Source organism: Zosterops lateralis (genome assembly GCF_965231275.1).
Source record: "Zosterops lateralis genome assembly, chromosome: 4".
In the NCBI taxonomy this organism is placed as follows: domain Eukaryota; kingdom Metazoa; phylum Chordata; class Aves; order Passeriformes; family Zosteropidae; genus Zosterops; species Zosterops lateralis.
The window spans coordinates 38,926,554-38,939,870 of record NC_139765.1 but is presented as its reverse complement, the minus strand read 5'-3'; the positions used below and the strand labels follow the sequence as shown (position 1 = coordinate 38,939,870).

Genomic DNA, 13,317 nt, shown 5'->3' with positions numbered 1-13,317 from the left:
CACCAATAATAATATTGAATCTTGTCTCCCCAAATCCTGCTTATGAAGGCCTATGGGAATTGCAAGGGCATCTATAAAACTCCTTAGGGAAATGTGAATTCTCTCATGAAGAAATAAGCCAGCAGAGGTTAATACCTAGCAGTCAGTGTTTCAGTCTCGGCTCAGATCCAGATGACTTTGGCAATGAGTGTCCTGCAATTCATTGCCTTTTATTGCTTTGTTTGGTTCAACAACTGGAATTGATGGCTACAGATACTGCTTCAATGGTTGATGGGACAGTGAAACCACATCTGCACCAGAGGAGAGAGCAATGCCTCCTCAAGTACCCTAAAGGCTGTTTTGATGGCTGACTCATGCACTTCACCCAAGAAAACGAGGTAGAAGCACAAAGGCCAATCTTCCTAGTGCTTCCCTGCACAGTAGAGAAATGCAAGGCAGCGCTCTCAGGGTAGGTCCAGTGGCTGTTTTGCAGACAGATGTGAGGCCTCTCCCACAGCTCATCCTCCCTGGAAACAACACAACTTTGTTAGCTGAGCACAGAGATCTGATTATTAGGTCCCCTGGGCTAAGCAGCTTTTTGTCAGTTTGCAATGTGACTAGCTGTGGAAAAAATACCCCAACCCAAGATACAGCTGTGATGTCATGATGCTCAGGCCAGATCTATACACTGCTGGATCACTGCACACTCTGGTCCAACCCAGAATGGGCTTGCTCACCCACACAAAGCCAGTTCAAAGCTTTTCTTGGTTTTATGTCAACAGCTGAGGGATAGAGAATACATGGTCTGGCATGAAGCTGGACTCTTGATTTGGCACAAGGCCTGCTGCCAAAAATTATTCCATTTACATTTTTCTAAGCAAATATCAACCAACAGAAGAAAGGCCACTGTCTTTGAGAAACAATATCGGTAATGATGAAGTCAGATTTATTTTCTGACCAAACCTCAACTGGATTCAGGGCTCAGAGTACCAACTATCCTTTTACCAGCTGAGCATGAGAAATATCCGTAAATGTCCTCAGTAAAGAAACATTGGAGGCTGAGTGGGCACAGGGCCAGATATATCTGTATATCTGGTCCGCTGAAGAGATATCAGATTATCTCATATTTGTACACTTAAAAAAAAAAAAAAAAAAAAAAAAAAGCATACTCATCAGTCATTGGCTAATAGTTTACCTGGGTCCTAGTACAGATTACTAATAAAGATGTGGCAACCACAACTATTCCTCACAAAATATTTTGCCATTCTAACAATTCTGAAAAGAATAAAATTCTTGCTCATGACATTCCATGTTTGAATGTAACTGTGATTTGTCATACGGTTTTTCTCCCAAGGGAATACTTGAACTGGAAAGGCCAAGTTAACTGAGTTAACTGTAGGGTAATCTAGTCCATCTGAAGTCCCAGTGACCAGCTTTACCCCCTCACCGGAGCTTGGGAGAGCTTGTTCCATGACTTTTAGCAATCCACTTCAGTTCTTTTTCATCATCTCCTCCATTTCTGTCTTGTCTTTTTTGACAGTAAGCACTCAGGAAAGAATGACCTGCTATGTATTTATAACACTGGAACCTTGATCTCTGGAGCTTGTAATTTAAAATAAATATGCCTTCAGAGTAAAAAACCAGACATAACTTAATCAATATGAAAACAGTGGATGTTAGAGTTGATGCCTACATTTAAAGAAGTTAATAACAATTTCATGTTAAGAAATTGTTTTCCTACAGTTAAATTTTCCAGCCTTGAAAAAGGCAGGGGCCTTTTGAAATTATTTTAGGAATATGCATCAGGATTACATTATTTTATATCTAGGTTCTTTCTACTAGATTCAATCTTGCAATCAAGAGAATATTTCTGATTTTCTTATGCCAACATAGTATTTCACCATATATTTTACCATATAGTGTACAAAAGAGAAACCTTTGTGCATACTTTCCAAACACTGACCTGTGCAACAGATCTTTGTATTCGTGCACAAACTTATTTTTAGGAAACACTACCTGAATATGCAGAAAAATTAATATTTAGGCTTTTCATTTGAGGAAACAGACTGTACAATTTCTCCCAGCTAGCACCAGCTATCCAAGTCCCACACATCCCACCTATGCCAGACTCCAGCAGGGACACCCACCCTCAGGAGGTAGCAGGAGGAGTAAAAATTTCCCCTCTCTCCCCAGTGACTTGCAGGAAGACTGGATTAATAGCTTGGATCAGGCACCTCCTTCTCAGACAGCTAAGGTGGTGAGATGAACTGTATCCCTAGCTTTCAAGTTCCTCTAACTTAACATCAAAAAGTAAAATATATTTGTGTATATGAGATGCATGACTCCTGCCAGTACATGATACTGTAGCCTTTCAGTTACCAGTAAGAACCAAAACAAGCATACCTGTCCCTGTGCCCAGGCATGCACCACCTGCCACAGCTTCTGCCTGAGACACTGCTGCAGAAATGGGGCTTTAATGTTTTCTGTCTATCACAGTCCATAATGAAACATCCTGGATGCAGATAGCACAACCATAAGTTTTACACAACATGAGCCATCTGTTTCAGGCCTGTACCAAAATCTGTACTGCTCCCAACAGGCACAGCAGTTTGCTTCCTCAGGAGCCACAGCTGGAGTGAGGTTAGTATCTTGTACTAGAAGGATTTACTGCTTACTGCGAGAATATTTATATCACTGTGCACATGATCTCTAAAAGACAGCAAGATGACAGAAAGAGATAAATCTAGAGAGAGAAAGAGTAGGACAGGAGGAGAGGCAGAGGGAGAAAGAGAGAATCTATTTGGATCTTCATGTCTGAAGATGCTGCCACTTTCTTCAGTGCCAACCCAAGCAAGAAGCAGAGCTAGGCAAGGAGCATGGCTGCAATAGGAACCCTGGGCTCTGCTGGTGGTGGTGAGAGCATGGCAGGCTGCTGAATTTAAAATTCTGCTTACTTCTGCTGAGACACGTCTGACTGAGGAAGCAGCAAACTGCCTTGGTCAGTTGAGCTCCACGTGCAGAGCAACTCCTTTGCTCTCAGATGCAAGCAGTTCTTCCACTAAGAGTACTGAAAATGATGAGCAGGGTTGGAGTGGGAAGAAGTGTGAGAGGGTCAAATATTTGTGCATGCACTATTTACAGCTGAATTTCTCTATCATGTGACTTCACAAATAAATTGGCTTCATGGTAAACAAAAGTCTGAATTTATGGTCTTGAATGGGACCAGGGTAGGGAACCACGCTGGTATCCAAGGTGTCTGGGGCAGTTTTATAAAACACCAGCACCCAATCAGCTGCAGCAAAACTCAAACCTAGGAAAGTTTTGGAGGGTTCTGAGATGGGATGTGCACATATTTATATATCTGGTTGGACAGTGTAACAAAGGTGAATAAGAGGTAAAATAATAGGCTGCTGTTGCTCCATTAGAGAACACAGTAATCCATGATATAGTGGTGTTGCTCAGCTGGAAAGGCTCAGTCCCTGTGATAGTAACAGCTACAGGAGTTTCCTAGAAATGCCAGGGTTTGGGTTTAAGTAAGCTGGAATAGAATGTAATCTGATTCAGTGTGCTGGCTGCAGACAGAGAACACCTTTGATGCTGCAAGTTCCTTCTCTCACCAGCCTACCAACATGTTGCTGGTTGAATTGGCTAGGGAGGTAAGCAACAGCTCTGGACTTCGGATCTGGGTTTCAACCTTCACAGAGATGAACACAAGATACACCAGACTCTCTGCTGATGTTCAGGGTCATCCAATGTGATGATCAGAATTCCAGCAAAGCTTTCAAAGTGTCCTAACAGCTGACTCTTCTTTTCAAGCAAGCGCAAAGCCCAGACAAATAGTTTTGCAGCCAAGTACAGTGGGTCTGTCCACACGGGAAACTATCTGCAGGCTGTGGGGCCAACATGAGACACAGGTAGTTAAGAGGAACACTGGAGATCTCAGGAACTCTTCCCCAAGTACAACCAATCTTCTAATAAAGAAATGAGTTGGCTAATTTGGGCTGCCGGCGCAGCAGTCCCTTGGGGTCTTCTGTAGCTTCATGCTCACAACTTGCTTGAACGGAGCAGGTGCCATGGGCTCATCATGCTGCCCAGTGGGACAGTGATACTGGAGTCCTCTGGCTTCTAGTGGGATGGCAGACTATCGTCAACTGGTGTAGATAGAGTTCATTTGTTGTGCTCATTAACACTTATTTAAAGGAGAGCACATATTTGGAAACAGGCCTGACTGTCAATCTTGAAAAACTGTCAAAAAGCAAGAACTAGAATTCAGCACTTTCCAGCCCCCCAGGCTGTTCCATTCCCCAGCCGAGACCTGTCATAAGGGAAATGAATCATTCTTTTGCCTTAGATTCTGTGATGGCTTTCCTCAGGCTGCTGGTTATATATTTGCTCATAATTTTTGGAAAAACTGTGGCAATAACTCTTTATTCCCAGCTTAACTTTTAATTATGATCATCTTAAACACTTAAGCTTATGTTTTTATCAATAGACACTGCAGCTTAATGGAGAGAATGTCTTATGTGGCTCATATTCATTGTAACTACAACAGTTAGTCACATGGAAAAGTCATGCCAAGGAGACCCTAACACCTGAAATAACACATTGCCTGCCTTTTGACATGATCACAAGTGATGTCCCCTAGGGCTCAGTACTGGGGCCAGTTCTGTTTAATATCTTTATTAGTGGTCTGAAGGAGGGAATTGAATGAACTTTCAGTAAGTTTATAGATGCCATTAAGTTGTGTGGGAGTGTTGATATGCTGGAGGGTAGGAAGATTTTGCAGAGGGATCTGAACAGTCTGGATCAACGGGCCAAGGCCAATAGTACGAGAGTCAACAAGGCAAAGTGCTGCATCCTGCCCCTGGGTCATAATAACCCCATGCAGTGCTATAGGCTGGGGGCACAGTGTCTGGAAATTTGGTCATCAGGAAAGGTCCTGGATCAACAAACAGCTGGCTGAACACGAGCCAGTATATGCCCAGGTGGCCAAGAAGGCCAATGGCATCTTGGCCTGTATGAGCAATAGTGAGGCCAGCAGGTCCAGGGCAGTGACTCTCTCCTGTGTGAAGACACACCCTGAATCCTGTGCTCAGTTCTGGGCCCCTCACTGCAAGAAGGACCTTAAGGTTCTGGAGCATGTCTAGAGATGGCAACAGAGCTGGTGAAGGGTCTGGAGCACGAGCATAATGAGCAGCAGTTGATAGACCTGAGGTTGTTTTACCTGGATAAAAGGAGGCTTAAGACAGACCTCAATCCTCTCTACAACTGCCTGGAAGGAGTTTGTAGCCAGGGGGAGATTGGTCTCCTCTTCCAAGTAACACGCACCAGGACAAGAGGAAATGGCCTTGAGTTGCAACAGGAGAGGTTTGGATTGGGTATTATGAAAAATTTCTTTTCTGAAAGTCCTGTCAGGCATTGGAACAGGCTGCCCAGGGAAATGATAATCATCCATAGAAGTGTTCAAAGAATGTGAGGAGGAGACACTTGGGGACACAAGCTAGTGATGAACCTGGCAGTACTGGGTTAACAATTCAACTTTCTGGTCTTAAAGGTCTTTTCCAACTTGAGCATTTTTTGATTCCATGATTCAATTGTTTCAAAAGTGAAATAGCACTTCTGACCAGGCAGCTCTCCAATGACCACCACCTGACTGCAATCTTGAGAACTCAGATAAAAAAGGTTTCTCTTTCACTACTGCCATAACTCCCGTCTCTTCGGGGATAATGTTCAGGAGTGTCAGTCAGCACCTACTCTGCCACTGGCTTTTGTCTCTAATGCTTCTCTCCCCCAGAAAACATATTTCCATCTGCATCGTTATTCTCCTCTTTGTCTGAAAAAACACTTGAAACGGCTATCTCTAATTTTTGATTTATCCTCTCATTTACCAGCACTCTGGCAGACTTCTTAGTTGCTATACAGCAATGCTAAGCATCTTATTTTGGGAAAATGCTACATTTTATCTCCTCTTTGGGGTCATATTATTTTCCAGAATTGGCAGACTTCTTTTTAAACTTGGTATTTTTTTCCCCCTGATACTCTGTTATAATTAGCACTAAATCAGACACTGAAGGCACTAGAGCAGAAGGCTGAGAAAGGGTTTCCTGGTAGTAAAAATATGAAAGACTGAGATAAAGATACTTCTGCTCCCAATATTCCCTCCTGGAAACTACAAATCCAGCAGATGAGAAGCCATCTGTGTGGATACCTTGTGATGCATTTTAACGCTAAAATAGTAATTGAACTGCACTTCCAGGGTTTCCCTTGCCAGCAGCCATCCCTGGAAATCCCCTGTAGGAGTGAAAGGATAGATAAGGACAGTGCCATAGAAACAACTGATCCTTCCCCTACCTCTCCTAAATACACTAGCAGCCGAAGACTAACTTGCAAAAGTCAAACTAACTAACCAAATCTGCACAAATCTAAATATTTTGTGCTCAATTTCAGTGTAATAGTTAAGAACTATGAGAAAATACCCTAAGAAAATATGAGGTCTCAGTGGTTTTATTCTTGAAAAAAATATGCGTTGTCAACACCTCTTTGTGGTGAGATCTCTAATATTTGGCGTACATTTTGACACACCTTTATCCTTGTGTTTTAGAAATATTTTAAAAATCAAATAGGCTATACTATTGAAAAATAAAATCTTCTACATCCTTCTAGGGCAAAGATTAATGTAGAGCAGAGCTGTAATCCTACAACCTTCCAAAAAAAAACCAACCGAGAGACTTATGAACATCATTCAGTAAAAAAGACATTAGGGTGAAGCTGCAGCTTCAAATTCATGAGTCTCACACTCACATTTGTAATCCAGCAGAAAACAGAAACCTCTGCCTTCTGCCAAAATGGTATTTCACTGTTTTAGCTAACCAAATGTGCTTTGCAATCAAGGGGCAGTGTCTTCTGGTTCAAGCTGTTTCTTCCAAGGGACTTAATCCCTAATCTGGGAAAGAAAAATACAACCTGTTTCACTACTGCTGAAAAGCTGCCAACCCTTGCTCTAGGTGATTGCACTGTATTTGTTTTTCCCGAAGAATATGGTGACAATATATAGGTGGGAGAAAGAAAGACCCCTGCTGCATTCCAATTAACTTTTATGTTCTATTTAAAAATTACTTACAAGGTTGCTAATTTGCCATGTTCTGCCTCTACTCATAACTGAGGATGGTGGTCTTACTATGATTAATTTAATTTCATGTATTGGTGAAGTGGAACAGCCAAACTCTGCCCTACACATACTCTGGGTAATTTCTCCCACTTCTGCAACTGCATTGCCCACATCTACTGGTGATCCTCTGAGTCACTGAACACGATGAACTCTCTGGAGCTAGGCCTTAGAAAAAGTGCAGAGAATTCCCAATGAACACTGAGATACATAAAGCATTTGAGGATTCTAAGCACACCTGACTCTCTTGATGACATCTTCCCAAACTTTCCAGCAAAGTGCTGAAGGCTTTTAGCCTTCTGTAGGCATTAGCAGAAGCATTAGCTAGTGAAGTCCAGGGGGCTGGTAGACAAGCGTCGTGACTGCTTCGGAACACGCAGTCAGGGCCCAGCTCTCAGCAACATTAGGCAGAAGGCTGTGCCAATGGCACCACGTGGATTGCTGACTGCAGGGGCCTGCACACAGGATCACATACAGGACAGGTTCTCTGTAATCATGCTTTATAGTGCCTTCACCTGTGCTGCTGTAGACAAAAGTTTTCAAATTGACTCCTACAGGCATTCTTACACTGATTTAAGATGGATATGTACCAGCCTAGCCTCTGAAATAAGTCAAAAGAAATAGACCATTGATTAAATGAGACTAAAAATAACAGATGCATATCAGTTTGTAGACAAAGACTTCAGGAAGGAGGTAAAACTGAACCATATATGTTTCAAAATGGATTAGGACTGTCCACACAAATTAGCAGTTCTTGTGTTAAATGAGCTCAGGGCACTTTAATTAAGCAGATGCAAATATGGGAAACAGGCCTCACCTTTGTAGCAAAATGTATTGAGTCAAAACTAAAAGCAGCAAATGTATGAACATATACTTGACAATACACCTTCTTTATTGGTGGCCTTGGATGTTATTTTAACACATTAAAGCATTAAATGCTTTCACTTTCTTTAAGAAAATAAAAGAGGAAGTAGGATACACAGCTACGACAGCTTGAGTAATGTACATCCTCAACTAAACACAGGCAGAAGAACAGGTTAGATTTTTTTTTCAATTAACAAAATTTAAATCACAATTTACACACATTGTGAGCGCTGGTTAGGTTGTTTATACTAAGCTAACCAGTCTAACACAAGATAACACACTTTTTTTCCCTCCATTACCTAGCTCTGTTGAGCTATTCAGGCTTTTTGTCCTATAAATGCTAATTGATTTGCCTGTAAACTGTAATTTTGTAATGGACAGAGAGATCAGTCCACGTAGATGAAATGACAATATCAGGTTCCTAGTTTACTTGCATCATATTGTTGAGTATTGTCTTAAATGACTTATCTTTGGGAAAATGGAAGGAAAATTAGCTTTTAAAAAAGAAACACAGACCACTATATTGTGAAAGGAAACATTTATAAACAGGTATAAAAAATCAGACTCTGTAAAAACTTAATAACACTGAACATTGACTATATTTCTCAGTCTAAAAGTACTGCTTTTACATTTGATTTGTGGTAAGAGGAAATGTTTGATTTTTCAGAGTAAACAACGAAAGTGATCCAGAAGTTAATACTCTAAATAGCATGTCCCTTTTGGTACTTTCTAATGGTTTAATTCTAGCAAATGCATGAATGTTTGAATCACAGAGGAAAGTTTATGATTTGAATAATAAAATGCAGTGCTTTCCAGGCTGGTGTATATACACCTTCATTTCAATGACATGGCAGCCATGCTCATCACACAACTAAAGCTGGTGGCATCAAGAAACTGGTCTCTGGGCTTAAAAGGAGAACTACTCTTTTATCTTCAAAACATGCTGACAGATATGTTACTGTAGTACCATTGTTTCTTTAAAATATTAGTGTTGTGTAACCTACTGAATTCTTCACTAATTCTAAATTCAGTTTGGAGGTTCAAAATCAGACCTGATTAAAAAGCACAGGTGTGAAACTCTTGAAAGAAACCTGCTGTTTCAGCTCGTATCTCTGCTTAATATTTTAAAGTTTATGATGATTTTATAAACACACTAAGGTATCAGTGCCATTGTTTTTCTTGATGGAGTAGAGCAGCCAGCTCACAAATGATGTTGGCCTTTATCCTGTAAACACTTGTGCACAGGCTTAGCTTTTGTACCATTGATGGTCTCATTGAATTCAAGGGGATTATTTGCATGAGTGTTTTGTGCTTTCTGTATTCAAGCCATTGCTATTACACACATGTTTTGAGGGTGGACAAATTAAAAGTCCGCTTGTGTCACCTTGTAAATGCTTTTCCTTTTTATTAACACACAAGTGTTAGCAGGATAGCAGGACCTGTCTCTTCACTGCTACCACGCAGATAAAATAGTAACTTTCACACAATTTACTCCATCGTCGGGTCGTTCCTGACCTAAAACCTGCACAAGATAACACACGGCCGGCGGAGACACACAGGCCGCTCGTTCTGCGCCCTAGAACCCCAAGGGAGCTGACAGAGCAAGGCCGCGGGGGCTGGGACAGCCCCAGGGAGCGCGTCCCCGCGGGGTGGGTGTCCACAAACCCCGGGGGTGCAGGGCTGAGGGGGCCCGGGGAGCCCCGCTGTGCCCTGGCCCTGTTCAGCCCCCCGCCCCGTCCGGCCTGCGCGCCGCCCTCTCCCCGCACAGGCGGGATCGGAGCCGGGCGCCTCTCGGTGGGGCCGGCGGAGAGCGGCGGCATCCGGCAGCCCGCGGCCTGCGGGCCCTGCCCCCAGCTCTGGGCCGCGTCTCCCGCGGGAGGCGGAGGGAGCGCAGCCGAGGGAGCCTCGCTGCTCCTTCCTCCTCCCCTTCCTCGCCGTCCCCCTCGGCCCCTCCGCAGGGCCGGGCCGTTGCGGGCGGTACGGCGGCGCTGCCCCCGCCCCTCGGCGCTGGCGGCCGGGCCGAGCGGCGGCGGGGTCACGGCGGCGGCCGGGTCAGAGGGTAAAGGTTGCTCCCCCAGCATCCTCCGTGCTGGATACTCAGCCATCTTGGATTCGCGGGACAAGAAAATTCATGCGGTGAGTCCGGCCCCGGCCGCCCCTCCCCGGCCCCGCCGCCGCCCCGGGCCTGGCCGCCGTCCCGGCCGCGGCCCGATGCGGGAGGCCCGGGCGGCGGCGCGGCCCTCGGCGGGGCTCGGTGGGCCCGGGGCCGCCCCGCCGGGTTTCCGTTTGCTTTTGTCTCCGAGGGGGAGCGGGGGGGACGCGCGGCGCCCGAGCCGGGGGCGCAGCCGCAGGCCCGGCCCGCTCTGCCGCCCCCCGCCCTCCTCCGCGGCCGCGGGCGGCGGCGGCTCCCGGGTGCCGCTCTGGGGCCGGGCGAGGCCGCGGCCCGGCGGTGCCCGGGCCCCGCATCCCCGCGGCCGCCGTTGGCAGCTCGCCCTGCGGCCCGCTCGGCCCGCCCGAACGGCTTCTTCCCGCCGCCGCCCCGGCGGCTGCTCCCGGGCCTCCCCCGGCCCTCTGGGCCCGGCCCCGCGGGCCCGCACGGCCGCTCGGCCCCCGCCCGCCGCCTTCCCCGGGCCCGGCGCCGGGGCAGCGGAACCTGCCGCCCACGGCCGGGGCTGCGCCGGCCCCGCGCTCCGCCGAGCGGCCTGTGCCGCCTGTGCCGCGGGCCCCGGGCGGAGAAAGGGGGTGAGGCGGGGATGCTGCTGGCTGCCTTTGGGTTGAAAAATATTTTTTTTTTTTCTTTTTCCTGCGTCTGTTTCACTCTCCTCCTGGCGGCGGTTAAGGCGGTGTGTAAACAGGTTCTGGCTTTCCCTCGGACATGTTTGTAAAACAAACTTGAAAGGGACAGAGCGCGGTCGCCGAAGGAAGGAATCAGCCTTCCCCTGCCCGTCTGGGCAGCGATGACAGGCCCTGGCGTGAACCTGACCCGCGCTGGGAGAGGAGGTGGCACAGGGTGACAGGTTAGGGATAACAGGGGGACAGTAGGGCGGTAGGGAAAGATGCAAGGGTCGGTGTTAGCAGTCTAGTTAGTGTATGTATGCCACTAGTGAAAACAAGGTACCAACTAATGGGCATTGTCGGTTTTCTTGGTGAAGTTACAGGTGACTTTGTTTTGGAGGCTCTATAAAGTGAGACAATGAAAATATGTTTGTGTAAGGTGTTAGTTGCTCCTGCTGCTTATTCACATCAAACACAAGCATGTTTAATTTCTGCCATCTCTTTTATCAGGCAAAAAGTTGTTTCCAACTTTGCACTGTTTTATCCCCAGGGGAAAATAAGAACTTTCTGTGTATCTTTCATAAATATATACGTGTGTGTGTGTGTGTGTGACTTGAGTGTGTGAAGGAGGCACTCCCGTGTGCAACATCACACACAGCAGCAATATCTGGTGCTGGTGACTGACTGGCTGCTAGTTTTAACTCTTCAGCTGGGGAATGATTAAGATGATCAAATCTGCTGTCATATCTGTTACTGGAAAACTTTATGTTTTGGGAAACTTGGATTCGTTTCAGACTGTTAAGACTTGTGAAGACCTGCAAGAGGAAAATAAATAATTGTAGAAGTTTATATTGCAAAGGCATCTTCCTATGGACCTGGAAGAATTGTTGTGTATGTGTTGATGTACTTTGAGTTCTCTTATAATGACATAATAACAGAACATAGCTCACAGGATCAGGTTTTGTGATCTTGAACACGATTTATGTGTCCCATGTCTTTTTTTCTCTTCTTTTCCCCCTACTTCCCCTGTTGTTTATGTTGAGTATTCAGCTGCTATGCTAAACTTCAAGGCGTTGACTGCTTCTGATTTTAGAAAGGGATTTGAATACTCACTTATCAAGAGCTGACTGACTTGACTTGCAAGTGTGTTTCCGTTTCATTTTCAGGAAGCTGTTGATAAACCTCAGAGTGTAGTAGTAGATAAACCTTGTCTACACATCTCTCCTAGAAACTTAATATTGCTGTGAAAGTAGTCATTGTCATTGCAACCCATTTGTGTGTTAGTTCTGTCAAGAAATGAAAGAACACCCCTTGGCTAAAAACTGGAAACAAAGAAACCCCAGAAATTTATATTAAAAAGTGGATTTGAATTCTTTTTAATACAATCTAATTTTAGGTAACTGTTATTTAGTGGAAAAAATAGGACAGTTAGTGTGTCCTGAAGTTTGATGCTAAAAATTGTCCCGTAAGTGGCTGTTTCCACCTGAAGATCTTGGTCTTTACCTCAGTCGCTTCATATGAAAATTCTGTGTGTCCACAGTGGATTGGTAGAGCTCAGAAAGTATTTCTCTTCTATTTTTTATGTTTCTAAATGCATTACTGTCTGGATAGAGATTAGCTTTGAAATTAAGAACATTAGTGCTTTTTTAGCTTCTGTTGTTGCTTTCTTAAAAATTACTCTAATATTCACATTGATGCAAGGTCTGTTGTGTTGTAATTGCTAAGTTTTAACCTTATTATGGTTTTAAAGGGGCCTTGTATCATAACTTGGTTTATTCAAAAATATCTTCCACCTCCTTTTTATGAACTCAGGAAGTGAATAAGACTTCAAAATGCACCATAGTTGAATTAAAACAGAGATTTCTATCACCTGGTTTTCCGACTTTATCTGGAGACTGAAAAGAAGTATTGAATGGTTTGTTGTCCTATGAGGTACTATAGAAAGTCCGCCAAGTACAGAATTTTGTTCTAAAGGAAGTAAACTCCTGTATCTAACTTTTTAAAATTATGTCTTCTCTTAAAGCTATAATGTGCTTGAATAAAAGGGACCTTAAAAGATGTGTTATTAAAAAAAAAAAAGAAAAATTCTTAAATGTGTGACAGAATATTTGCCACCCATTGCATGTTTATAAAGTTAGCTTAAATAGAAAACTCTTTACTAGTTTCTGTGGAAGTACAGTACCTTAGGCAGTCAAATCAACATTTTTACAACAGGTTTAAATGATTGCTCTGTAAATGATACAGTTTTCTCATTTTGAATTACAATTAATACAGTGTGTATGCAAATTTGAAGGATTGACAAAAGCATAGAAGTTGAAGTTAGGTTAACTTCACTTTATCTTTTATCTTTATCTTTATCTATGTGAGCTTTTGAGACATAAATAAGCAAAAAAAAAGTGAGCCTTCTGCTATACAGCAGAAATCTGCTAACATACTTGCTTGAGATTTATGTCTCAGTTGCACTGCACTGAACAATTCAGTTTCAGTTGTCTTTCCTGAGTAGAATTGGCCTTTCTTTCCACCACCCCCGCCCT

General features: G+C 44.2%; 1 protein-coding gene across 1 annotated transcript in view; it reads left to right on the top strand.

Moving 5' to 3' along the window:
- Window positions 1–10,041: 10,041 nt before the first annotated feature.
- The window catches only part of CNOT2 (CCR4-NOT transcription complex subunit 2), an 83,661-nt gene continuing 80,385 nt past the window's right edge, over window positions 10,042–13,317 (top strand). Inside the window, exon 1 of the mRNA XM_083858733.1 lies at window positions 10,042–10,144. The gene's annotated coding sequence lies outside the window, so the exon portion shown is untranslated. The remainder of the gene's footprint in view (window positions 10,145–13,317) is intronic.